The 26,190-nt window shown below is 42.0% G+C and overlaps 1 pseudogene; it reads left to right on the top strand.

Moving 5' to 3' along the window:
• The first annotated feature begins 19,751 nt into the window (after positions 1-19,751).
• On the top strand, positions 19,752-23,340 carry LOC140611597 (aspartyl aminopeptidase pseudogene; annotated as a pseudogene).
• The last annotated feature ends 2,850 nt before the right edge of the window (positions 23,341-26,190 follow it).

Here is a 26,190-nt window from a genome sequence, read left to right as displayed (position 1 = left end):
AGAGACCTAGGCAGAGGGAGAAGTAGGCTCCCTACAGGGAGCCCAATGTGGCACTAAATTCCAGGACCCCGGGATCCTGCACTGAGTTGAAGGCAGATGCTCAGGCACTGAGCCACCCAGGCATCCTGATGCTAAAGATTTTAAGGATATAAATATCACAGGCCTTGGATTTGCACATATAAAATGAAGTGGGTTTAAAATTTGCAGAGTAACTCAAAATGGATGAAAGATCTAACTGTGAGACAAGATTCCATCAAAATCCTAGAGGAGAACACAGGCAACACCCTTTTAGAACTTGGCCACAGTAACTTCTTGCAAGATACATCCACGAAGGCAAAAGAAACCAAAGCAAAAATGAACTATTGGGACTTCATCAAGGTAAGAAGCTTTTGCACAGCAAAGGATACAGTCAACAAGACTCAAAGACAACCTACAGAATGGGAGAAGACATTTGCAAAGGACGTATCAGATAAAGTGTTAGTTTCCAAGATCTATAAAGAACTTATTAAACTGAACACCAAAGAAACAAACAATCCAATCATGAAATGGGCAAAAGACATGAACAGAAATCTCACAGAGGAAGACATAGACATGGCCAACATGCACATGAGAAAATGCTCTGCATCACTTGCCATCAGGGAACTACAAATCAAAACCACAATGAGATCCCACCTCACACCATTGAGAATCGGGAAAAATAACAAGGCAGGAAACCACAAATGTGGGAGAGGATGTGGAGAAAGGGGAACCCTCTTGCACTGTTGGTAGGAATGTGAACTGGTGCAGCCACTCTGGAAAACTGTGTGGAGGTTCCTCAAAGAGTTAAAAATAGACCTACCCTACGACCCAGCAATTGCACTGCTGAGGATTTACCCCAAAGATTCAGATGCAATGAAACACCGGGACAGGGCAGCCCGGGTGGCTCAGTGGTTTAGCCCTGCCTTCAGCCCAGGACATGACCCTGGAGACCCGGGATCGAGTTCCACGTCGGGCTCCCTGCATGGAGCCGCTTCTCCCTCTGCCTGTATCTCTGCCTCTCTCTTTTTCTCTGTGTTTCTCATGAATAAATAAATTAAAAAAAAAGAAACACTGGGACACGTGCACCCTGATGTTTCTAGCAGCAATGTCCACAATACCCAAACTGTGGAATGAGCCTCAGTGTCTATCGAAAGATGAATGGATAAAGAAGATGTGGTTTATGTATACAATGGAATATTACTCAGCCATCAGAAAGGACAAATACCCACCATTTGCTTCAACGTGGATGGTACTGGAGGGTATTATGCTGAGTGAAATAAGTCAATCGGAGGACAAGCATTATATGATCTCATTCATTTGGGGAAAATAAAAATAGTGAAAGGGAATAAAGGGGAAAGGAGAAAAAATGAGTGGGAAATGTCAGAAAGGGAGACAGAACATGAAAGACTCCTAACTCTGGGAAATGAATTGCGGGTGGTGGAAGGGGAGGTGGGCAGAGGTGGGGGTGACTGGGTGGCGGGCACTGAGTTGGGCACTGATGGGATGAGCACTGGGTATTATTCTATATGTTGGCAAATTGAACACAAATAAAAAATAAATTTATTTAAAAAATTAAAATAAAAAATAAATGAAAATGGCCAAAAAAATAAATAAAAATAAAATGCTTACCCTGTCATAATATAGCTTATAAAAATATTAAGCTACTTTTTAATAAAATTTATAGCATATCTTAAAAAATAAAATAAAATAAACTTTGCAGAGTGTCCTATCCCTGTCACCTTTTTGTTTGTTCCTTTTTAGTTACTTGATAAATTCTGGCCTCTGCTTTTCAAGCAGTAGTTGAAGGGAAGAATTACCTATGAAAATGGCCTGAAAAATCAAATGTAGTTGTTGTAATTTTAGTCTAAAATAGGAATAAAGGGGAAAGGAGAAAAAATAAGTGGGAAATGTCAGAAAGGGAGACAGAACATGAAAGACTCCTAACTCTGGGATATGAACTAGGGGTAGTGGAAGGGGAGGTGGGCGGGGTGGGGGTGACTAGGTGACGGGCACTGAGGTGTGCACTTGATGGGATGAGACTGGGTGTTATTCTATATGTTGACAAATTGAACACCAATAAAAAATAAATTAATAATAATAATAATAAAATAAAATAGGGATTGCAAGTCATTGCAGATAGAATACAAGCAAATTCAATTTGATCTCTGTCTTTAAATCTGGACGAACCAGAAACTGTCACTTTATAAGTAGAAAGAAGTACTCCTAAACTGCCTTTTGTGTCCTGCGGCAACCTACCTCTTTCTATATGTGGGTACTATCAGGCATAGAGTGTAAAAGAATATCACACATGCACAAAAATATGCATAGAACCATAAGGTCTACCTCATATGGAAGAAACACATAATCCAACTTGTTTCTTCTTTCATCCCTCCTTTAAAACATGACTCCTTCACTTCCATCTGGAGCATTTTATGAAGCAACTTCCTAGAATGTGCAGAAGGTCAGATCAAGTTTTCCTAAATCTGTGGGCTGCTTGGAGAGAATTTCAGTAAGTAAAGGCAATAAATTAAATTCAAAATGGAATTGAAGTTGATAGATAAAAACATAAAGTTTTCAGCATATGCAGGGTGGCAACAGTATGAAATGAACAGCTAAGCTGTGAACAAATGCCCAGTTGTTTCTAAATACATTATTTAGATTTATGTTTTGCTTTCTATTTGTCAAGTGTTGAGATAACTGTGAAAACCACTGCAGCCCCCAAACATTTTGGAAATGTAATTTCAGTAGGAAAGTTAAAATCTAGGTATGACCATTATTAGCCTACAGGCACAGTCATTAGCTACAATGATATCAGTAATATTCACTTTTATGGGCATCACTGGGTTAATTGTGTAGACACGGCATTTTATTCACATTGCAGTAGTATGTGGATGGAAGTCCCAAGATTCATACCCTTTAAAAATTATCATTAATCTGGGGGAATGCAGTCTTCCCAATTATCTTCTACAATTATACACTACTACTAGTGTTTTGACTGACTTGTACAGAAATTATCTTTTGCAATTCACGAATGGCAGGAGAGATCATGGGTGTTTCCTACATTTCTAACATTGTAGATTTAACTTTATGCCACCATAGTTACAGAGTTGAAATTTCATGGTAATCTTGAGTCAAAATATCTATTACTTTCTTCCTATCTTTTCCTACTTAAAGATGCATTTGCCTCTAAGTGAATGTTGATATCTCACAGGTAAAATAATGGACTATGATGCAACACATCTTATTTTCTTCATGTGTTTGTTCTGATATATACCTTCCAGAAGACAGAATTTAAGTAAGTCTAATTATGTTTTTTTATCATTTTGCACCTTTAAAATGTCACTGAACACACCTGTCATTGCCACCTCCAGCTAAATGACAGCATCCAGCCCTTTGGAAACATATGTGAGCTTATGCTGAAAAGCTTATTCCGAGCTCAGAGAAACCATGGAGTATTAAAAATATATTGTACTTCACATGCTTATAAAAGTCATATCCACTTCTAGAGACCACTGGTTTCACTTTTCTTTTTTTTAAATATTATTTATTTATTTACTCATAGAGACACAGAGAGAATGAGAGGCAGAGACACAGGCAGAGGTAGAAGCAGGCTCCATGCAGAGAGCCCGACGTGGGACTCGATCCAGGGTCTCCAGGATCACGCCCTGGGCTGCAGGAGACACTAAACCACTGTACCACCGGAGCTGCCCTGGTTTCACTTTTCCTCCCATTTGATATTATCTCACATCTGTGGAAATATGAGTGGAAGATCACCTAACTTGGCAATAGAAAATTGTGGAACTCTTTATGGAATATTCAACATGAAAATCAAATAATTGGTCTTAGGGGAAACTCCAAATAGAATAGGAGTTCCTGGGAGGATATGAGCTAAAGGAACCATTTTAAAGATACTGCACATATTTCTCTTTGTGAAATGGGGTTGGCACCTAATAATGAAAATGGCACCATCTACATTTCTCTGTAAATAAGTTTGAAATTCTATATTTACAATAAATACAGTATCTTTAACATTTTGTCCCTTCTTTAAGCTCCAAAATATAGTCATAGTTCCTTGTGAATCACTGATGGAAAAGAAGATTCTCTATATCCCCTAAGGTATTAATGTAGATATATATACAAAGTAAGGGAAAAATAGCCTTTCATGTGCAACTACACTCACTGTCATTCCAATGTGTCCACAGTCTGCAGGGAAATGTACCTATATAATAAGGGAGCACGGTCTGGACAAGAGGTTTTGGTTCAGGTTCTCTGGAAGGTGGAATATATCCTACTGATTACTTTTGACCAGTATCTTCCCCTGACCTACAATCTGTATTTCTTTTTATGATCAGAACTGTTTTAAGATTTAAATGTATTCTTTTTTTAAATTTATTTTTTATTGGTGTTCAATTTACTAACATACAGAATAACCCCCAGTGCCTGTCACCCATTCACTCCCACCCCCCCGCCCTCCTCCCCTTCTACCACCCCTAGTTCGTTTCCCAGAGTTAGCAGTCTTTACGTTCTGTCTCCCTTTCTGATATTTCCCACACATTTCTTCTCCCTTCCCTTATATTCCCTTTCACTATTATTTATATTCCCCAAATGAATGAGAACATATAATGTTTGTCCTTCTCTGACTGACTTACTTCACTCAGCATAATACCCTCCAGTTCCATCCACGTTGAAGCAAATGGTGGGTATTTGTCATTTCTAATAGCTGAGTAATATTCCATTGTATACATAAACCACATCTTCTTTATCCATTCATCTTTCGTTGGACACCAAGGCGCCTTCCACAGTTTGGCTATCGTGGCCATTGCTGCTATAAACATCGGGGTGCAGGTGTCCCGGCGTTTCATTGCATTTGTATCTTTGGGGTAAATCCCCAACAGTGCAATTGCTGGGTCGTAGGGCAGGTATATTTTTAACTGTTTGAGGAACCTCCACACAGTTTTCCAGAGTGGCTGCACCAGTTCACATTCCCACCAACAGTGTATGAGGGTTCCCTTTTCTCCGCATCCTCTCCAACATGAGGAAGACACAAAGAGATGGAAAAATATTCCATGCTCATGGATCGGCAGAATTAATATTGTGAAAATGTCAATGTTACCCAGGGCAATATACACGTTTAATGCAATCCCTATCAAAATACCATGGACTTTCTTCAGAGAGTTAGAACAAATTATTTTAAGATTTGTGTGGAATCAGAAAAGACCCCGAATAGCCAGGGGAATTTTAAAAAAGAAAACCATATCTGGGGGCATCACAATGCCAGATTTCAGGTTGTACTACAAAGCTGTGGTCATCAAGACAGTGTGGTACTGGCACAAAAACAGACACATAGATCAGTGGAACAGAATAGAGAATCCAGAAGTGGACCCTGAACTTTATGGTCAACTAATATTCGATAAAGGAGGAAAGACTATCCATTGGAAGAAAGACAGTCTCTTCAATAAATGGTGCTTGGAAAATTGGACATCCACATGCAGAAGAATGAAAATGTATTCTTTAAAAAAATAAATGTATTCTTTAGATATTGCTAAGTAAGAAAGAAGTTGTATTTACCCAAAACAGGAATTCTAACATTTCTTCTGTGCTTAGCACCAATTTTTTCAGTAGTACCAATTTCTGGCTAAGAAGGGAAAATGTGCATGCATGTGCCCGCGCGTGCGTGTGTGTGTGTTAAAGTTTATTTTCACCAGCCCTCCACAAGATGTTTGCAAGTAGAATCACACTTGAATCGACTTGAAATGTAACTAAATTTGGTTGTATCCAGACCTCATGAAATGAAATGTAATGTCATTGCTACACAAAAGTAGTAGGTGAGGAAAGGGCAATTCTGGGATGCCTGAGTGGATCAGCAGTTGAACATCTGCCTTTGGCTCTGGGCATAATCCTAGAGACCTAGGGTTGAATCCTAAGTCAGGCTCCCCACATGGAGCTTTCTTCTCCCTCTGCCTGTGTCTCTGCCTCTGTGTGTGTGTGTGTGTGTCTCATGAATAAATAATTAAAAATGTTTTAAAAAAGGAAAGGACAATTCTAGCCAGGGCAAAGGTCTATGGTGTGGGACAGTTTGGGCAGGGGACTCCCATTCCCACAGATGAGGTCCAGGGCTGCAAAGGGTCAGTGGAGGAAAAGAGGGGTAAGTGACAGAGACCCTATACTCCCCATGCTGAGTGATGTGGTCAAAACTTTATGAGTCTGTCCATTCCCAAAGAGAGAATGTATGAGAGTAAGGGCCTATGAAAAATGGCCACACCTCTATGGGACCAGGGCAAGGCAGTCTTCCTTCTCTTGAACAAAGAGGTAAGGAAAGTGAAGAGTAACGCTTTCTCTGAGCTTCCTTTCCCACCAACCAACAATATAGCCCTTCCTCCTAGCTTCTTCTTCTGCTGTTAAAACGTGGCTACTTTAAAAAAAAATTTAAATAGGCAAATATTCATATTATACTATAATATCAAGCAAGGTGACCTTCTTCAAAACGTGTTGTCAATCACAGATACTGTCTGGGTTTAAGTTTACTACATTAAATGCAAATTAGTCTTAAAAGTACCAGCATTCTAATTTAGTAAACTTTTTCTATTTAGTAGTAGATTGCTAAGGAGTATTTTCAATATGGATATTATGGATAAAACAGGCAAAGCTTTGGGAGTAGATCTGAAATCTTAGAGCAGAGGAACATACTTCTGAGCTGAATACAATCTATAGGTATTCTTGTTTTTTGCTGCCATGCTATATACAGTAGAACTTAAGCTTATACACCAAAGCAGTCTCAAAACACCTTTGAAAGGAGAACCTTAAAAGAAAGAAAGAAAGAAAGAAAGAAAGAAAGAAAGAAAGAAAGAAAGAAAGAAAGAAAGAAAGGAGAACCTTGCAGTTGCCTGCAGGCATTTATTTAGCCATTTTACGTGCTTAAAAAAATCTACACAATGTCTTTGAAGGACTATGAATGGGTGGTAAGCCCTCCAGCCACTTAACACTGAATACCAGCCATATTTAGGACAAAGTCTTTGTATTTTTGTATCAATAGTTAGGAGGACTTCAACAGGCAAATCTGAGGGGACACAATTCAGCCCATAGCAGCTATCATGAAGTGAATGGATATGGAGCAGAGTTGGGTTGAAATCCGAAAGAACAGTTACAAAGGCAGTGAGCAAAGCAAATGAGAACTCTTGTGAATGGATCTTGGATCTTGGTATTTGGACAAAGTAGCATAGAAATGTAAGTGGATTTGAGAGATGTTGCAGAATGCAAATTTGCAAAAATTGGTGATTGTTTGAATAGATGGGTCAGGGAGAAGGACGAGCCAAGGATGTTCCTCTAAGCTCCCAGAATAGATCACTGTGAATATTGGCACTATTTACAATATGAAGAATTGAGGAACAGTCTGAAGATGATTTCTCTTTTGAAAGTGATGATTTTAAATGTCTGAAGACTATCCAGGTGAATGTGACCAGGAAAATCAGGTTAAAATTTTAGCCAGAAACCACAGAGTTATATACTTAGCTTGTTTATTTCCTGTATTTCTTCCTTATAATAAGCATGTATAGTCCCTATCTTTCTTCCCTAAAATTAGCATGTAGGTTATATAATTGTTTTAATGAGTGTTGTGTTAGCTGCATACCACAGGTTGTGATATTCAACAAATTCACACAGAGCACCCACAAGAGGGCCTAAGGATGAGGGGAAGTCTGCAATATTAAATGGGTTTGTAATGGAATCTCAGAGAGAAGGAGAAATTTTAGGGAAGACTTGAAGATGGCGAGGTAATTCACCAAAGGTATTTCTTGAAGATTTCTAGGCAAAAGGAAGAGTAGAGCCTAAGTTTTAAGGAATCAGGAATGCATGCCTGATTCATTCTAGGACCAACAGAGAGGCTGGAGGCTGAGTGAGCAATGGAGAGTATCCAGATAGGAAACTGGAAATGTGTTAGAGGTGACTGGGAGAGCCTTAGAGACCATCCTACAGCTTTTCTTCTGAATGAAGTGGGAAGGCACTACAGCATTTTAACAAGAGGTGACATATTCCAGCTTGCCACAGAAGGGGTCAAGTCAGCTGCAATAGTTGAAAATAGACACAGTGGGTCATGGCAAACCTGTTAGAAGGAAATGTGCAGAAGATGGCTTATGCCAGGGCAACTACAGCGCAGGTGGCTAGAAGTGGTTTTTTTCTGAGATGTCATTTTTAAAGATAGAGTCCTCAGGATTTCCTCACAAACTGGGTGTAGGTTTAAAAGCCAGAGGAGACAAGAATGACTCTGAGTCTTTTGGCCTGAGACACTATAGACAGGGAAACTTATGGCTGGAGCAACTCTAGCAGGGGGAAATTAGGTGCTCACTTTTAGCCACATTGTGTTTGAGATGTTTATTAATCATTCACGTGTTTATGCTGAGTGGGCAGTTGAATGAAGTATATGGTTTCAGGATAAAGATCTGGAGATTTAAAATTAAAATCTGTGAAATTAATTTGTATTGTGGTCAGAGAATGTCATCTTTGTTTTATTGATATTTGAGGATTACTGACATACTCGTTTTATTTTCTAGTATGTGATCATTTTGAAAATGTCCCATTCATGCTAGGGAAGAATGCATATCCTTTATTGGGTGTTCACCTTGATATCTTTACCAATTTTTAACCTACTTGAATTGTGAATAAAATAAATGGGTGCAAGGAGAGGCTAATGACAATTAGAATATTTAATCTTGGATGAGCCAGAGTAAGTGTTAGAAAAATAAATATACTAGTGTTTTGTTTTATTTTGTTTTTTGATCCATATTTGGTGTGTATCTCTTTGCACTCCCTTATTTCCAGTTTCCAGTTTTAGGTTGCTTTGAACATCTCTCCAATAAGAAAAATATATCAGATTTTTTTTTTTAAATTTATTTTTTATTGGTGTTCAATTTACTAACATACAGAATAACCCCCAGTGCCTGTCACCCATTCACTCCCACCCCCCGCCCTCCTCCCCTTCTACCACCCCTAGTTCGTTTCCCAGAGTTAGCAGTCTTTACGTTCTGTCTCCCTTTCTGATATTTCCCACACATTTCTTCCCCCTTCCCTTATATTCCCTTTCACTATTATTTATATTCCCCAAATGAATGAGAACATATAATGTTTGTCCTTCTCCGACTGACTTACTTCACTCAGCATAATACCCTCCAGTTCCATCCACGTTGAAGCAAATGGTGGGTATTTGTCATTTCTAATAGCTGAGTAATATTCCATTGTATACATAAACCACATCTTCTTTATCCATTCATCTTTCGTTGGACACCGAGGCTCCTTCCACAGTTTGGCTATCGTGGCCATTGCTGCTATAAACATCGGGGTGCAGGTGTCCCGGCGTTTCATTGCATTTGTATCTTTGGGGTAAATCCCCAACAGTGCAATTGCTGGGTCGTAGGGCAGGTATATTTTTAACTGTTTGAGGAACCTCCACACAGTTTTCCAGAGTGGCTGCACCAGTTCACATTCCCACCAACAGTGTATGAGGGTTCCCTTTTCTCCGCATCCTCTCCAACATTTGTTGTTTCCTGCCTTGTTAATTTTCCCCATTCTCACTGGCGTGAGGTGGTATCTCATTGTGGTTTTGATTTGTAGTTCCCTGATGGCAAGTGATGCAGAGCATTTTCTCATGTGCATGTTGGCCATGTCTATGTCTTCCTCTGTGAGATTTCTGTTCATGTCTTTTGCCCATTTCATGATTGGATTGTTTGTTTCTTTGGTGTTGAGTTTAAGAAGTTCTTTATAGATCTTGGAAACTAGCCCTTTATCTGATATGTCATTTGCAAATATCTTCTCCCATTCTGTAGGTTGTCTTTGAGTTTTGTTGACTGTATCCTTTGCTGTGCAAAAGCTTCTTATCTTGATGAAGTCCCAATAGTTCATTTTTTTTCTGTTTGGTTTCTATTTACTCTGATGACCTCTGTATTTTATTATATGAGTTTAATCTCTTTATAATAGTTCTGTGTGGTATCGGTTTTTTTTTGAATTATAACATTTGGAACTGTGCACATTACACATATAAACTCAGTGAATTTTCACAGATCGAACACCCCAGTGAAACTATCATCAACATCAAGAAATAAGACACTATTGTAGCCGGGTTAGAGGAGAGCAAGAGCACAGGGTTCCCAAATAGACCCATGTTATTCGTCACTAAGATTTCATTTGCCACTGACAAGATTCGAAGGCAGAGAAACAAGTCAGGGTTTAGTGAAAAGGAGTACCCTTCAGGGGATGCTATGCCTGCTGGGTGTTTTGCCTGAGTTAAGAGATAAGCTGATTGAAGAACTTAATCAATTAGAAAGTTTGAGGTCAAAATGGAGGTGGTCGAAATCCTCCTTCACTATCATGTGCAAAGTTCCATATGAACCCTTCCAGGAAATCTTCTCCTGCTAGCCTGGCTGGCATCCTGACTTCTTTTCTCTTTTCTTTTTAGGTTTTTAAAGATTTTTTAAAATTTATTCATGAGAGACACACACAGAGAGAGGCAGAGACACAGGCAGAGTGAGAAGCAGGATCCATTCAGGGAACCTGATGTGGGACTGGATCCCTGGTCTCTAGGATCACACCCTGGGCTGAAGGCGGTGCTAAACAACTGAGCCACCGGGGCTGCCCACATCTTGTCTTCTAACATCATAGATTAGCTGAGCCTGCTCTTCTGAAATTTATGTAAATAGTGTCATGCCATATATATTCTTTTTTTTTTGTCTGAGGGGCATGGATATGCAGACAGAAATGTAATAAAACTAAGCATAACAAAATATTAATGGTATAACCTCGTTGATATTTTGGTGTTTACTGTAAAATTCTTTCAATTTTGCTTTATTTGTGAAAATAACCATAATAAAATGTTAGAAAACACTTTTTCTTTATCCTGACTTTCAAAAAAAGTTTAAAAGTGTTCAAATTTATCAATTTGTATGGGGTTCGTAGCTCAAGTTTTCTCAGCAGACCAGCAGTTCGATGTCTTGGTAAATATTTCTCTGGAACTGAGAAGAATGGCTTACTAGGTTACTCACAGCTCACTCACTTACTTTTAACAATCCTACACTCTTTGTTCTGATTTTGTATTAATGGAATCATCTTCTGATTTTTTTTAATTTCTCAGAAGAAAGGAAGAGAATATAGAAATTTTGACCCTACGTTTGATAATTCTTTCTCATTGGAATTGATTATTTTTCTGTTAGAACTTTGGTTTCCTGAGCAGCTCAAGACAAACTGACCATCAACATACAGGCTTCATGGCAAGTAGGGAGTCTCTGGACCCAAGACAATAGCAAAATAGCAAAACACAAAGTCCCAATTCCTTATCTTTATTAATATTGTGTACAAATAAAGGATGCTCCATTTCCATGAAATTGCTTCAAAACTAACTGGGAGGGAGGAGGGACAAGATGGTGGAAGAGTAGTGTCACTAAGTCACCTGTCCCCACCAAATTAACTAGATAACCTTCAAATCATCCTGAAAATCTATGAATTCAGCCTGAGATTTAAATGGAGAACTTCTGGAATGCTACAGTGAGAAGAGTGCATGCTTCTATCAAGGTAGGAAGACGGGGAAAAAGAAATAGAGAAACAAAAGGCATCCAAGGGGGTGGGGCCCTGTGGGAAGCCAGGCTAAGGCCAGGGTGAGTGTCCCCAGGACAGGAGAGCCCCGACCCGGAGAAGCAGGAGCTTCACCAATCTTCTCAGGCAGAAAGGCCTTGCAGGGAGTTAGAGCAGGATCCCAGGAGGGCAGGGATCCCTCAGGCTCCCTGGGACACTAACAGAGCACCTGCGCCCCAGGAGAGGGTCCCGAGCTCCCTAAAGGGCTGCTGCGCCCGCACGGCTGGACCCTGGAGCAGCTCAGAGGCGGCTCTGGCAGAGACTCCACACAGGAGGGGCTACGAGGCCATGGGAGCAGCTCGAAAGCAGCTCAGGCGGCTCTGCAGAGAGGGAGCTGCGGGGCCAGGATCGCAATTCCAATAGCGCAGGCCCGGGAGCACAGGGTGCCAGGGACACAGCCCAGGATCCAGCCTCCCTCCAGGACAGGCAGAGGCCAGGAGGGCACAAGACAACAAGGACTCTCCTGCCCCAAGCTGAGCACATCAGCGGCCCCACCCCTGGAGCATCCAGACCCCTGCACAATGAGAGCTCTGTAGTTACTGTGGAAGCTGATTCCAGGGCTGCAGAGCTGGCCTCTGCCACTGTTACTGTTCCTCCTGGGGCCTCCCAGGATCAACAACCCCCACTGAGCCTCACAGTGGCCTCACCAGATAATCAGCTTAAACATCAGTCACTGAGCCCTGCACCAGGCAGGGGGCTGAACAGCTTCCCCAAGTGCTAACACCTGAAAATCAGCACAACAGGACCCTCCCCTTAAAGACCAGCAAGGCGGACATGGGAAAAACAAATTATTGATCAACCAGCACTAGAAAGTTCCGAAGTCAAGGAACTTACAGTATACAGAACCACAGGATACTCCCCCTCTTTTTTTTTCCTTTTTGATTTCTGTTTGCTTTCCCCCACCCCTTTTTTCCTCTTTTTCTTCTCTTTTTTCTTTTTTCTCTTTTTTTCATCCTTTTCTTTCTTCTTATTTCCTTTTTCTTTCATTCTTTCCCTCCTCTCTTTTTCTCCTTTTCCCAATACAACTTGTTTTTGGCCACTCTGCACTGAGCAAAATGACTAGAAGGAAAACCTTACCTCAAAAGAAAGAATCAGAAACAGTCCTCTCTTCCACAGAGTTACACAATGCCAAAGTTAAGACATAATTCGATAATACTACACTTATACTTGGACTTATACTTGGTGACTTCAATCTAGCACTTTCTACACTCAATAGGTCTTCTAAACACAACATCTACAAAGAAATGAGAGATTTAAATGATACACTGGACCAGATGGATTCCACAGATACCTACAGAACTTTACATCCAAACTCACCTGAATACACATTGTTCTCAAGTGCACATGGAACTTTCTCCAGAATAGACCACATACTGGGTCACAAATCAGGTCTTAACTGATACTAAAAGATTGGGATCGTCCCCTGCATATTCTCAGATCATAATGCCTTGAAATTAGAACTAAATCACAATAAGAAGTTTGGAAGGACCTCAAACACGTGGAGGTTAAGGACCATCTTGCTAAAAGATGAAACGGTCAACCAGGAAATTAAGGAAGAATTAAAAATATTCATGGAAACTAATGAGAATGAAGATACAACCATACAAAATCTTTGGGATACAGCAAAAGCAGTCCTGAGGGGGAAATACATCGCAATACAAGCATCCATCCAAAAACTGGAAAGAATTCAAATACAAAACTAACCTTACACCTAAAGGAGCTAGAGAAAATACAGCAAATAGATCCTCCACCCCACAGAAGAAGGGAGTTAATTAAGATTCGAGCAGAACTCAACGAAATCGAGACCAGAAGAACTGTGGAACAGATCAACAAAACCAGGAATTGGTTTTATGAAAAAATTAATAGGATAGATAAACCATTAGCCAGCCTTATTAAAAAGAAGAGAGAGAAGACTCAAATTAATAAAATCATGAATGAGAAAGGAGAGATCACTACCAACACCAAGGAAATACAAACGATTTTAAAAACATATTATCAACAGCTATACGCCAATAAATTAGGCAATCTATCAGAAATGGACCCATTCCTGGAAAGCTACAAACTACCAAAAATCGAACAGGAAGAAATAGAAAACCTGAACAGGCCAATAACCAGGGAGGAAATTGAAGCAGTTATCAAAACCCTCCCAAGACACACAAGTCCAGGGCCAGATGGCTTCCCAGGGGAATTCTATCAAACGTTTAAAGAAGAAACCATACCTATTCTACTAAAGCTGTTTGGAAAGATAGAAAGAGATGGAGTACTTCCAAATTCGTTCTATGAAGCCAGAATCACCTTAATTCCAAAACCAGACAAAGACCCCACTAAAAGGAGAATTACAGACCAATATCCCTGATGAACATGGATGCAAAAATTCTCAACAAGATACTAGCCAATAGGATCCAACAGCACATTAAGAAAATTATTCACCACGACCAAGTAGGATTTATCCCCGGGGAACAAGGCTGGTTCAACACTCGTAAAACAATCAGTGTGATTCATCATATCAGCAAGAGAAAAACCAAGAACCATAGGATCCTCTCATTAGATGCAGAGAAAGCATTTGACAAAATACAGCATCCATTCCTGATCAAAACTCTTCAGAGTGTAGGGATAGAGGGAACATTCCTCAACATCTGAAAGGCCATCTACGAACATCTCACAGGAAATATAATTTTCAATGGGGAAGCACTGGGAGCCTTTCCCCTAAGATCAGGAACCAGACAGGGATGTCCACTCTCACCACTGCTATTCACCATAGTATTGGAAGTCCTTGCCTCAGCAATCAGACAACAAAAAGACATTAAAGGCATTCAAATTGGCAAAGAAGAAGTCAAACTCTCCCTCTTCACCGATGACATGATACTCTACATAGAAAACCCAAAAGACTCCACTCCAAGATTGTTAGAACTCATACAGCAATTTGGTAGTGTGGCAGGATACAAAATCAATGCCCATAAAACAATGGCATTTCTATACACTAACAATGAGACTGAAGAAAGAGAAATAAAGTAGTCCATCCCATTTACAATTACTTCACCCAAATTAAAACGATATAAAACAATTCAATGAAACACTTCTATTTTAAGTAATTTTGAAGTTTTGCTCCTTATGTGCAATCTCATTTTTTTTAAACATAAAGATACTCTTAATTTAGTAAAGAATAAGAAAGAAGAAAATCTTTACAGTGTCAACCTTGGACTGAGTGCCAAATGTGGAGCATTTTTCTCTTTCTTCAAATTTTTGTTCATTAGATTTTTTGTTGTTGTTGTTCATTAGATTTTTTTAAAATGTTTGTTGCCAAATAAAAAATCATATTGGCTGTAATTTGGAAGATGATCTATAAATATGAAAGAGTATTAAATACCTTATCTTCTCACTTATGTAAAAGGATGTAAAAGAAATCAGCTTAATTTTCCACATGAGATCAACTAGAAAAGTAGATAGTTAAGAAAAATTTTTTAGAATTTTTTTTATAATAAATTTATTTTTATTGGTATTCAATTTGCCAACATACAGAATAACACCCAATGTTCATCCCGTCAAGTGCCCCCTCAGTGCCCATCACTCATTCACCCACACCCCATGCTCTCTTCCCCTTTCACCATCCCTAGTTCATTTCCCAGAGTTAGGAGTCTACATGTCCTGTCTCCCTTTCTGATATTTCCCTCTCATTTTTTCTTCTTTCCCCTTTATTTTATTCCCTGTCAATTGTCTTCCTCAATTTCTTTCAGAAGTGTTCTATAGTTTTTAGGGTATATATCCTTTACCTCTTTAGTTAGGTTTATTCCCAGGTATCTTATGCTTTTGGGTGTAATTGTAAATGGGATGGACTCCTTCATTTCTTTTTCTTCAGTCTCATTGCTAGTGTATAGAAATGCCACTGACTTCTGGGCATTGATTTTGTATCCTGACCCCTCCCGGCCTCTGACTGTCCCAAGGGGAGGCTGGATCCTGGGCTGTGTCCCCAGCGCCCTGTGCTCCTGGGCCTGTGCTGTTGGATTCATGCTCCTGGCCATGCAGCCCCTTCTGAGCTGATCCTGTGTCAAGCCCTGCTCATGCTGCAGTGCTATAGGGACCTCGGTGCACTCTCCTGGAGGTGCAGGTGCTCTGTTAGTGTCCCAGGGAGCCTGGGGGCATCCCCGCCCTCCTGGGGTCCTGCTCTAACTCACTGCGGGCTCCTTTTTCCCCGGGAAGATTGGTGAAGCTCCTGCTTCTCTGGGACGGGGCTCTCCTGTCCTGGGGACACTCGCCCCGGCCTTTGCCTGGCTCCTTGCGGGGCCCCTCCCGCTTGGATGCCTTTTGTTTCTTTATTTCTTTTTTCCCCGTCTTCCTACCTTGATAGCAGCACAAACTCTTCTCACTGTAGCATTCCAGCTGTTCTCTCTTTAAATCTCAGGCCAAATTCGATGATTTGAAGCTTATCTAGGTAATTTGGTGGGGACAGGTGACTTGGGGACCCTACTCTTCTGCCATCTTGCCCCTCCCTTCTGACCGCATCGTATTTTAACTATTTATTTTGTTGTGGCCCCAACTTGTTAATAAACTCCTTGGGAGCAGTCAGTGCGCCTTTTGTCTGTATGCACAGTGCCTAGTGTTTAGCACATTGTAAATGGGCAACGAATGTTTATTGATTGGGAAAAAAAAAGAAAGGGATCCCCTGGTGGCTCAAGGGTTTAGCATTTGCCTTCAACCCAGGATGTGAACCTGGAGATGCAGGATCGAGTCCCACATCGGGCTCACTGCAGGGAGCCTGCTTCTCCCTCTGCCTGTGTCTCTGCTTCTCTCATGAATAAATAAATAAAATCTTTAAAAAAATCAAATTTGTTCGGGCTATTTTTTTTCTAATTCCTTTAACCCTTACATGATACAGACGTTATTTTCTGATTGGTTACCTCTGAAAATGTACATGCCTTTTTTTTAAGACTTATTCATTTACTTGAGAGTGAGAGAGAGATTGAACACAGGTGGTGAAGGTGCAGAGGCACGAATCTTCAAGCAAACTCCCTGCAGAGCCAGCTCAGGGTTAGCAGTGGGTCTCAGGGTCCTGAGTTCTTAACCTGAGATGAAACCAGGAGTCTGATGGTTAACCAAGGGAACCATCCAAACACACTTTATTTTTTTTAATTTACATCCCTTTTAAACAAAGTCTAAAGTTGAAGTCTCAGCAGAATCAGCCTATAATATTTAATTCCACTCATTCAGAATATTTGGGAACTTTGAAATCCACAAATAAGACTTTTTAAAAATAACATCATGAATGCTTTATTTTGTCAGGTTTATTGAAGCATAATTTACTTGCATCATGTTCACCTTTTTGAGTTTATAGATCAGTGAGTATTCTTGAGCGTATGTAGGTAGGTACATATGCCACAATCAAGATACAGAGCAATTCTGTCCCCTGAAAATGTCCTCTCACAGCATTTTGTAGTCAATCTCCTTTCCCTGTGTCTTGGTGACCCTGGCCTGTGTTCTGCACCCATAGTTCTGTCTTTTCCAAAATGTTATTATTTAAATGGAATCATATGGGACATCTGGGTGGCTCAGTGGTTGAACGTCTGCCTTCGGCTTGGTTCATGACCCCAGGGTCCCAGGATCGAGTACCACGACGGGCTCCCAGCAGGGAACCTGCTTCTCCCTCTGCCTGTCTCTGCCTCTCTCTCTGTGTCTCTCAGGAACAAATAAATAAAATATTAAAAAAATGAAACTGAGAAATTGTATTCCATGTTGGTCGAACCATTTTGTATTCCCACTAGCAATCAATGTATGAGAGTTACAGTTGTTTTGCATCTTCATCAGCACTTAGGATGTTTTTTTTCCTTGCGACTCTAATAATAATAATACTTAATGGTATTTAATGGTATTCAATGGTATATAATGGTATTTAATTTTGGTTATAATTTGCAAATCCATAATTACTAATAAGCCAATCAACTTTTCACGTGCTTATTTGCTATCCATATCTCCTCTTTGATGAAATCTCTGTTAATTACATTTTATCATGTAATATTTTTAATTCCTGAGGAATTATAAGTAGATATGGATATTTTTAAAGACAATTTTACTAACCCAGTATAAGTAAACTCAAGTGCTTTAAAATCCAAAAGTAATAACCTCATAATTGACATTACCTTGTTGCAGCAAATAATTTGTATCTAAATAATTTTAAAAGGTTAAAGTAGAAATGAAGATATATCTCAGAGCTCGAGTCACTACCTTTAAAACTTTCATGACTAATAAAAATCAGCCAGTTTCCAACCACATAAAAATGCTTCTGATTTCTATTACTTCATACTTAGCCAAACATGTATAAGAATTAAATATGACAGTTAAAAACATCATGTGTTTCAAGCATTTCACACTAAACTGCTACAACTCAGGGACTGATGTGGAAAGCCTCTCTCGCTTTCTTTTTCCTCAAACAGCTAAAAAAATGTATTCCACTCATATTAAATACTGAAATGTTTAATACATACATAATATCACAAATAAAAATATATAATTGGCAATATATTTGGCAAAATATATATTGGCAAATATATTATTGGCAATATATTTGGCAAAATATATATTGGCAATATATATATATATACTGATTATAAGCAGTAATCAGATACCAAGTTATTATTTGATAATCAATAATCAAGGTTTCTTCTTTTTGTCATGATCCTCAAATATTCTTTTCTTTAAAATATTTTATTTAGTTATCCATGAGAGAAAATGCCGAGACATAGGCAGAGGGAGAAGCAGGCTCCCTGCGGGGAACCTGGTGTGGGACTCGATCCCAGAACCCCAGGATCACAACCTGAGCCAAAGGCAGATGCTCAATCACTGAGTCACCCACCCTCCTCTTTTTTTCCCCCAAACACGTACTCCAAATGCTTTATTATTCTGTTCAGATGCTTACAAATACTGAAAGTCACCCAGCCTGGGGCCTAGCAGCCACTGCCCAGTGGTGGGCAAGGAGGTGGGCTTAGTGTTAAGGTGTGAAGGGCCAAGGCCAGGCAGCTGGTGGCCTGGTCCTCTGCTCTCCATTTCTGTCACCCTTCTGATGCTGAAGGGAGGGCAGCCACACCTCAGGATCCTCTCTCTCTGCTGCCTCCTCTCCTGCTCAGGTTCTCCCTGGAGCGTCTGAGCAGCCCTCCAACCCTGTTAGAAACCCAGCCTGTACAGAACCCGTGTAGCCGCAGTTCCCATCAGCTCCCTTCCTCTTCCAGTCTCTGGATGTCAGGGGCTTCGTCCCTTCTGGCTCTAAGCAAGGCACCAGTGGAAGGGAGAGGGCTGGGCTGGGGGGCCACATGCTGTGCATCAGGCCTGGAGACACAGGTGGAGGGCAAAGAGGGGGTGTCTGGTCCCTTCCCCCACTCCCAGCGTGAGAAGCACAAGGTCCTGGGCTGGAGAGATGGCAGGAGGTACCCTCAGGTGGGCCCACAGTAGAAGCATGGGCAGAGCCACAGAGCCCAGGCTAGGAGTCTGTAACCATGGCGGTGAAGCAGTCACCATGGAGATCAGAGTTTGGGGTCTGCAAAAAGGGGACGGGGCTGGGACCTCAAGGATGACACCTGAGGTCTCTGGCCCTTGAACAAAGTAATAAAATGCAGGAGAGCAGGGTGGAGCGGGGTTTGACAAGTGCACCGCCTGAGCTGGTTCCCCAATCTGGATGTGGCTCTCCTCAGCCTCCGAGGCCCCTGCAAAGGGGGGCTGAGGCAGGAGGGGATCTTTGGCAGATTCCGGTACCATAATTTGTCCTTTGTGAAAGAGAACACGGGCTGGGGAGCGCAGGGGCCGGTCAGAGCTCGAGGCCCCCTCTGCACCGGCTCCTCAGCCCGGGCAGGCCTGGGTCAGGACCCCGAAGGGTTATTGCAAATTCTGAGTTCCCAGGAGCCTCCCCACTTTTTATCCATTGGCCGGTACGTTAGGGGCCGAGCTCCGTACAGAAGAGCACGCAGCCTGGCACAGGAGCCCCGGCGGCGCTCCGCTCCCCCCACCCCCCAGGGCCCGGGGAGCGCTCCCGCGTGGCCGAGGGCCCAGCGTGCGGCTCTGTCTCGGGGGGCAGCAGGAGTCCGGGCCCCGACCACAGTCAGTTCAGGAGCTGAGTGTAGGCCTCCGCTCCCGGGACGATGACGTCCGTCCAGGTGCGCGTGGCCTCTGCGGGCGGGGCCACCCTGCAGCACCGCGGCGGGGCTTCACCCGGAGGTGAGGGCTGGGTTCGGGCTCTTGGCCGCACTGCGCAGGGGGTCGGCGTACACTTCCGCGATGGCCTGGAAGCAGATGACCCCCTTCAGCTCCGGCTCGTGCCTGTCCACATAACGGGAAAGGGTGCGCCTGAGCCGGTCGAGGCCAACCCGGCGCTTCTGCCAGGACTGAATCTCGCCAGCATCTCGACCGAGGACCGGCAGACCTGGCTGCTAAGCACCGCGCAGGCAGCCAGCGGCGCCGCCGACACTCGACGTGGGTCTTCAGGTCAAAGTCCTCCTTCGGGACTGGCACGTAGCGGGGCAGGGGTCGTGCCTGGGAAAACTGTTTCTCTCGCATCTTGACCTCCTTCTCCACCAGCTGCTGCCTCCTGCGCTCTCCTGTGTCGCCTCCGCCGCACCGGTTCCCGCCTCCTCCGCTCCTCCGCCCGGGCCTGCCGGGAGCTCCGCCTGCGGCTCCCTGGGCTCCAGGAGCCGCTCTGCTCGGCGGGCGCCGCTTTCAGCATCTTCTCCATCTCCTCCGGGAGGATCACTCCCGATCCTCAAACATGCTTGAGCGATTCTCCAATTATCTCTCCAGAAAATTTAAAAATAGTCTCATACAACAAAATGAGGAGTTATACCCACCTTCCATATAATTTGACAGGAAGCCTCCTTAGTGGCGTGAGGAATGCTAACTGATCCTTCCCATTTCTTTTTCAGTAATTCAAACTGGAGAAAACAAAATGAAAGTCAAACAGCAGGAAATGTGATCTGTCCTTTCTAACTAAACCTTCTGTCATCTCATGAACAGAAATCTCACAGAGGAAGACACAGACATGGCCAACACGCACATGAGAAAATGCTCTGCATCACTTGCCATCAGGGAACTACAAATCAAAACCACAATGAGATCCCACCTCACACCAGTGAGAATGGGGAAAATTAACAAGACAGGAAACCACAGATGTTGGAGAGGATGCGGAGAAAGGGGAACCCTCCCGCACTGTGGGTGGGAATGTGAACTGGTGCAGCCACTCTGGAAAACTGTGGAGGTTCCTCAAAGAGGTAAAAATAGACCTGCCCTACGACCCAGCAATTGCACTGCTGGGGACTTACCCCAAAGATACAGATGCAATGAAACGCGGGACACCTGCACGATGTTTCTAGCAGCAATGTCCGCAATAGCCAAACTGTGGAAGGAGCCTCAGTGTCTATCGAAAGATGAATGGATAACGAAGATGTGGTGTATGTATACACTGGAATCTTCCTCAGCCATTAGAAATGACAAATACCCACCATTTGCTTCGACGTGGATGGAACTGGAGGGTATTATGCTGAGTGAAGTAAGTCAATCAGAGAAGGACAAACATTATATGGTCTCATTCATTTGGGGAATATAAAAAATAGTGACAGGGAATAAAGGGGAAAGGAGAACAAATGAGTGGGAAATATCAGAAAGGGAGACAGAACATGAGAGACTCCTAACTCTGGGAAATGAACTAGGGGTGGTGGAAGGGGAGGTGGGCGGCGGGTGTGGGTGACTGGGTGATGGGCACTGAGTGGTCACTTGAGGGGATGAGCACTGGGTGGTATTCTATATGTTGGCAAATTGAACACCAACAAAAAATAAATTTGTAAAAAAATAATAATAAATTTAAAAAGCCCCCTCCTTTCCACGCGGTGGCCCAGTGCCGCAGCCGCCTCCTCCAGGCTGCCTTCCATGAACTCAAAGAGACGGAGAGCTGGGATATCAAGCCGGAGAGCAAGTACTTCCTGCCCGGGAGCTCCTCCACGATCATCAGATCATCGCTTGTGCTGTGGGAGGCCAGGGTGTTCCTGGCAATGGTTTCAGCCTCACCGGGGTCCACCCGGACAGTCCCTGCCTCCGGGTGCAACGGCGCTCCCGCCGTAGCCAGGTGGGCTTCCAGCAGGTTGGCGTGGAGACCTCTGCTGTGGGATCTGGAGCACCCGGTCCGACGGGGACCTGACCTTGACTGGACGCGTCCTTGTCAAGTGCCCTCCCTCAGGCCGGCTGGGTCAGCGGCTGGGGCACGTGCACCGGCCCATTCTCCCCATCCCCCACCTGGCCATCCCTCTGCCGTGAAATGTCAACGAGAACTTTGGGCCCCACAGGGAGCTGCCCTTAGTCCCCATTCTTGCCGCAGCTGTCCCGGAGGAGCTGGAGAAGGGGACTCCTGAGCCTGGGCTTCTCAATGCTGCAGATGACCGCCACCACTCCTTCTCATGTCCCTTCTGTGGCCCCTCTGGGACTGAGCCCCGAGGAGATCTTGGAGGTGGAGCTGGGCCTTGCTGGCACGCAGCCTGCGGTCCTGGCTGGTGCCTATGAGGAGTTCATCTTTGCGCCTGGCTAGACAATCTGCACAGCTGCTTCTGTGCCCTGCAGGCTTTGATCGACTCCTGTGTGGCCCCTGCCTCTTTGGCCCTGGAGCCCCACTGTGCATGGTCGCTCTCTATGACAACGAAGAGGCGGGCTCCGAGGGTGCCCAGGGGGCTCAGTCACTGCTGACAGCTGGTGCTGCGCCGCATCTCGGCCCCCTCCCAGCACCTGACGGGGGTAGAGGAAGCCATCCCCAAATTCTACATGATCAGCGCAGACGTGGCCCACGCCGTGCACCCCAACCACCCAGACAAGCACGAGGAGAACCACAGGCCCCTTTTCCACAAGGGCCCTGTGATCATGGTGAACAGCAAGCAGCGCTGTGCCTCGAATGCGGTTTCCGAGGCCCTGATCTGACAGGTGGCCAACAGTGTCGGGGTGCCCCTGCAGGATCTCATGGTGCGGAATGCCTCTCCCTGTGGGACCACCATCGGACCTCTCTTGGCTTCTCGGCTGGGCCTGCAGCTTCTAGATTTAGGCAGCCCCCAGCTGGCCATGTACTCCATCCAGGAGACCGCCTGCACCTCAGGAGTCCTCCAGACCATCAGCCCCTTCCAGGGCTTCTTGGAGCTCTTCCCTTCTCTGAGCTGTAACCTCTTAGTGGATTGAGGCCTCTTGGAAAGACTTCTCTTACACTTGAGAAGTTGTCAACTGAGCTGAAGCTAGATTATTAAAGTGGATTTTTCGCATAAATAAATGGAAAGAAAGAAAAAAAGAAAGAAAAAATGCTATTATGAGTTAGAATAAGCACAAGTGGATTGCCACAGTTCTATTCTGGTATTTGGTATTATAAAGAATGACTGTATTTAAAAAAATGCTTGTATTTTAAAAATCTCATCTTACCGGACCTCTACCTTATCTACCAAATTTGGCCTTAAAACCTTGCTTAAAAAAGTAATGTAATCCTATACATTCACCAACATTTAAGTCTTGTGAAGGGTAGGAAGTAATTAGTATCAAATGTTTCTTAAATTAAAGACTATATGCTTTTAATTTTTCCTCAGCTGTCTTATCCACTTTCACTATGGAAAATATTAACTTTCCACAGATTAGACACGATTGAAACAATTTTTAAGAGGGGAGAAGTATTGGTAGAACTATTATACAATAAAGTTGAAATGAAAACATCTCAAATATGCAAGTGAGTGCTTTTTTTCTTAACTACTTTGCAAATGTTTCAACTCAATGCTTCTTATTATATGACTACTCGCTTAAAAAAGGAAATAAATATTCATGTGGCCTTCTGAATTATTTTATGTATCACATTCAGGCATAACTGATGAGGTCTAGCAATCAGATTTTGAACATTATGTAAAATAATTTACTGAAGTCTTAGAGATTTTTTTTGTTATACCATAGTGAAATGTATTTCACTATATTTCAACACATATTAAATTAGTTGTTTCGAGCAAAATAAAGTCAATCTATAGTTTTTACTTAATATACAGCTTATAAACTTCAATGTTAAATGATTTTTTCCTGATTTCAGAGTTGTCTTGCACACTGCTCATTGACGCATGATGTGAATAAGAACTGAAAAGGCATTAGACAGGAAGGGAGGCATTTGCAGATTCGTGTAAATGTAGGCCAAACAATAAATATAAGAATCCTGTTAACTTGCCATTGTAGTTTTCAGTTTTAAAAATGCTAACCCAATAATTAAGCTATACTCCTTAAGAAGCATATTTAATTAATATGAAGCTCACTAACTAAAAACATATTCACTAGTTTTAAATGTTATCAAAATCACGGTTTAATTCAAATGGACATAAAAATGTTTTTCTTCAGATAATTCCATTTATATACATGTTGATGTTCTCACAGGCTGTATAAAGTCCCTGCCATGTTCATTTCAAGATGGAGATATACAGCATTTACTTCAGTTCACAAAGTGTGGGCATAAAACAATCTACAGAAGCGTTTTATAGGGTTTAAAAGAGTTCTAATCACCCATGCCAACTGCACTCCTCTCTCAACACAAAACTGCTTTTGAAACCAAGCATTCATTTGCTAAAACAAGGCATCTGCTGTTAAAGAGATTGATTATCCTGGGGCCTGACCTAATTGGAAGATTAGATATGCTTCTCTACTATGGATAGCATGGTTTATAAAGAAAAAAAAATTAGACCAAAAAAAGAGCAAACTTCTTTTGGACTCCAAGTGCACTTTTATTTATTTCTAATTTTTTTAATGATAGTCACAGAGAGAGAGAGAGAGAGAGAGAGAGAGAGAGAGAGAGAGGTAGAGATACAGGCAGAGGGAGAAGCAGGCTCCATGCACCGGGAGACCGATGTGGGATTCGATCCCGGGTCTCCAGGATCGCGCCCTGGGCCAAAGGCAGGCGCCAAACCACTGCGCCACCCAGGGATCCCTCTAATTTTCTTTAAATGGAAACAAACAGTATTACAAATGTCAGGTTGGTGTGTTACAAGTTAAAAATTCATTGGGTTCATGTCATTTCTTTGGTAACAGGTACACATTCACTTGCATCACATAAACCAAACATTAACAAAAAATGACATGTTGTCATATCCTACTGAGTTAAGATCATTATGTAATACATACACACACACATGCACACACACAAAATCTGGCCTTTTACTGATTCATTTCAGTGTTTTCTATTGCCAGTTAGGTGTCGATTTTTTCCCCCAAACACAGACATCACCTCATTGCTGTGGCTAATTGCATTTTTCTTTCTAGCCTTTGACAACCAGACCTTTGTTAATGCTATTCACCAATATATCAGACTCAGGTCATCCATCCAAAACATGACAAAAGACCCAGATGCTCATGTAAATTGCACTCCCCAAAAGTACTGCCCTCTGCCTCCATACAGATACAGATCTGTGACCCCCCCTTTTTTGTTCACTCCCTTTGTTTTCACTTAATCTTTCATGGTTGGAAAAAGTGATTATTTATAGGCTTTCAGAAACATTATACTTTGTTTACATAATAAATCAAATAATCAAGTTAATTATGAAGTTGGATAAATTGTCTACCCAAAATTCAAAAATTGCTTATTCCAGTTGAACTTCAAAATGGATTCATTTTCCACAATAAAGACTTCTTTCTACCCATTTTTTACCCTTTCTTAAGCTCTTGAGATAAAACCAAGTTTGTCCTCTTTCACTGAAGAAAAAGGAAGAAAAAAAGGTTCATGTAGAAGCGTCCAAGCAGAAATGCAGGAGTGAATCATTTATGAAATATAATTTAAAAGACGATCTTAGGTACTCGATGTTTTCTTACTGCCTTTGGCACAATTTGCATTAAGCATTAGTTACTCAAAATTTCTACTTTCCTAAAGCCTTAAAGATAATTTTGAGATACTTAGAAACTAGTGTAATGATGCTTTTAAAGGAAGGTTATTATGGATTCAAATGGCAGAGGGAACAAACTGTTGTGTAGATATATCCACATGCCAGATCCAAGACTACTTTCTATTCATTTCCATTCATTTTTATATACATTTTCACCTCATATACTTAAATGTTTACTATGTTTCAGAGTCTAAGTCACTGTAAGGGAAGGCAGAAACTGAGAATTTATTAAATAAGAAAACAATGTATCCAGACAGAAAACCAATGGCAATATTTTAGTATTCCAAGGTGAGCTTCAAGATCAAGTTAACATATATGATTTTCTGAATTTAATTTTAAAGACTTTCAAGTCCGAATACAATTATGTGAAAACTTAATAAACGTATAGGGTTACTGGAGCAACTATCCTTATCTCCTACTCAAAAATACAACCACACTAAATTTGACATGCTCATCTGTTAGTTATAATCCCATGGAAAAAAGAAGAAATACTTTATTGAATTTATTCAATAAAATGACATCAAACATTAGTGACCATTACAGCTTAGCAAATATTATGGAATATGGCAGTAACATTAGGAACGGAACATCAGGTCCTCAGTTGATTGGACTCTCCTGTGGCTAGGCCCAAATGTGCAGGCTTACTCTCTGAATCAAGTAAGAA

This window comes from Canis lupus, chromosome 20 (assembly GCF_048164855.1).
Source record: "Canis lupus baileyi chromosome 20, mCanLup2.hap1, whole genome shotgun sequence".
In the NCBI taxonomy this organism is placed as follows: Eukaryota; Metazoa; Chordata; class Mammalia; order Carnivora; family Canidae; genus Canis; species Canis lupus.
Note: the sequence above shows the minus strand (reverse complement) of the source record. Positions and strands in the feature narration are given on the sequence as shown.